General features: G+C 49.2%; 1 protein-coding gene across 1 annotated transcript in view; it reads left to right on the top strand.

Moving 5' to 3' along the window:
- The window catches only part of prex2 (phosphatidylinositol-3,4,5-trisphosphate-dependent Rac exchange factor 2), a gene marked incomplete at its 5' end in the record, with an annotated part of 133,701 nt that overhangs the window by 50,101 nt on the left and 81,100 nt on the right, over positions 1 to 2,500 (top strand). The gene's annotated exons all lie outside the window — the stretch shown is intronic.

The raw sequence follows: 2,500 nt of genomic DNA, 5'->3' as shown, positions 1-2,500 counted from the left end.
CACAGTTAGCATGGCTTAGTCCCCCTGTGCTCTGCATGCTAATGGGTTACACCGTAAAGACAGTTAGCATGGCTGACTCCCTCTGAGCTCTACATGACACAGTTAGCATGGCTGAGTCCCCCTGTGCTCTGCATGCTAATGGATTACACCGCAAAGACACAGTTAGCAGGGCTGACTCCCTCTGTGCTCTACAAGGCACAGATAGCATGGCTAACTCCCCCTGTGCTCTACATGACACAGTTAGCATGGCTGAGTCCCCCTGTGCTCTGCATGCTAATGGGTTACACCGTAAAGACAGTTAGCATGGCTGACTCCCTCTGAGCTCTACATGGCACAGTTAGCATGGCTGAGTCGCCTTGTGCTCTACATGGCACAGTTACCAGCGCTGACTCCCCCTGTGCTCTACATGACACAGTTAGCATGGCTGACTCCCCCTGTGCTCTACATGGCACAGTTAGCATGGCTGAGTCGCCCTGTGCTCTGCATGCTAATGGGTTACACCGCAAAGACAGTTAGCAGGGCTGATTCCCCCATGGCTGATTGTGTCTCATATTGTATTTCACTCGTATTAGGTTTCTACTGCAGTGGCAGCCTGTAGATGTGTACTTAGTGAAGCCAAACACAATAGATTGTATGATTGTGTTTATGCTGTGCGTGTGTGTGAGTGTGTGTGTGTGTGTGTGTGTGTGTGTGTGTGTGTGTGTGTGTGTGTGTGTGTGTGTGTTTGATCTGCACATACGTGTGTGTGTGCTGCTCGTTCTCACAGGGATCTTTGGATAAACCAGAGGCTTCACTCACAGTCCATCTGTAGTCCATCGCCTGCAGAATGAGACTTCTTTAATTGGCTCATCCAGCTCCAATCTAATTAGATGGAATTTCCTGCTGGAAGGGGCACTCTAAAATGGCCCATAGACACCCATGCCGCCTCCATGAAAAAGAATTCAACAATCCCCTCAACCCTTCCACTTAAAACCCCTTGGAATGTTACTAGAAAAATAAGCCACTGTCTGAGCAATGAGACACAAGGAGGTTTGAAGAACAGATGCAGATAATTTGAGCAGTGAATGTCAGACATGCTGAAATGTTGGCAGAACAAGTACTAAAAGCGAAACCAAAATGCTATGTGTGTATGTTTGTCTTTCTGGTGGCCATAAACTCCGCTGTGATGGTAATCTGGGAGGCAAACAGGGCTTTTAAGTTTCGGGGTGACCTTCCCCAGCCAATTGTTCATGTAGAGTGCAAGAACACACACACACACACACACACACACACACACACACACACACAGCTCGTTCCTGTAGATTGCAGAGCACTCATGCTGGGCATATGGCTGCGCTGGGCCCTGTGTTTACCTCCCATTTGTCACTTTGACAGCCGGCGAGGAGAGGATAGGAGCGGAGAGGAGCAGCCTCGCCCAGAGGCCCTGAACACTGGCTCGCTCCCCGCAGTCTCAGCCAGGGGAAGAGAAAAAAGCGGCTTGGCTTTACAGACTCGGTGTTTAGAGCGTGGCACAGGGCAAGCGTGTTTAAGTGATGAGGTCAAAAGCTAAACGCTCAGCCCCCCTGCCCCCTCGTGCGAAAAAATTAAAGGAAAGAAAGAACGACAGAGCGAGAGAGAAAGAAAGAAGGAAAGAAACGAAGCGGAAATCCTGACGTTAGAACACGGTTGTGTAATGGAAATGACTGTGTTTGCACCTCAGTGTACTTTAAACATGCTCGCATGGAGAACACACTGAGCCTCTTTATTTGACTCTGTTTGCTTTCCAAGCCGAGCTGTGGCTGTGTCTGTCAACATGCGTTTGGGCTAGCAGAAGTTTACTGCTAAGTCGGTTGGGGGAAGCGGTCGAAGGACGTTTGAGGGACAATTACCCCTCCTCTCGTCCAGCTGACCGCTGCTAGACGAAATTGGACTTGGCCTGCGGGTCAGTTTTCTGAGCCGTGTAGGGTGTACTCTTTCCAGCACCACCGCCGCTGCGGCCTGCATGCCTCCCTGCCTGCCTGCTGCTGCCAGCCTCAGCGAGGGTTGTCCCCCAGGAGACCCTGGCTTCATGGGAAAATCACAGCTCTGTTTCGGAGAGAGCTCCCGGGGTTTGGCATGGGCTCAGTCCCAGACGCATGCAAACCTCTATGGCAGACCACTTAACCCACTGCACACACAAATACTACTATAAATACACTATAGAGACAACAACAAGACAATGTAGTAACTTTATAATAACACAGGGAAGTGCGTTCGCCAAGAGATAACATATTGAAGCATTTTCCCTCATTAACTGATGCTAAAAAGCAGTAAACAAACAAAAAAAAATCCAAATTTGCTTTCTAACCACTTTCAGACTTTTTTGTGTGAATGAAATAACCCATGTGTGACTTGAAAGACTCATGAAAGTCCGCTGGAAGACCCGAGGCAGACTGTCTTGGACGGGTTAGTCACTGAAATGCTTGAGTCGTGCACACACAAACACAGAGAGACACACACACACACACACACACACACACAC

The sequence above is a fragment of the Sprattus sprattus genome (genome assembly GCF_963457725.1).
Source record: "Sprattus sprattus genome assembly, chromosome: 17".
In the NCBI taxonomy this organism is placed as follows: domain Eukaryota; kingdom Metazoa; phylum Chordata; class Actinopteri; order Clupeiformes; family Clupeidae; genus Sprattus; species Sprattus sprattus.
This window is presented reverse-complemented; position numbering and strand designations above follow the sequence as displayed.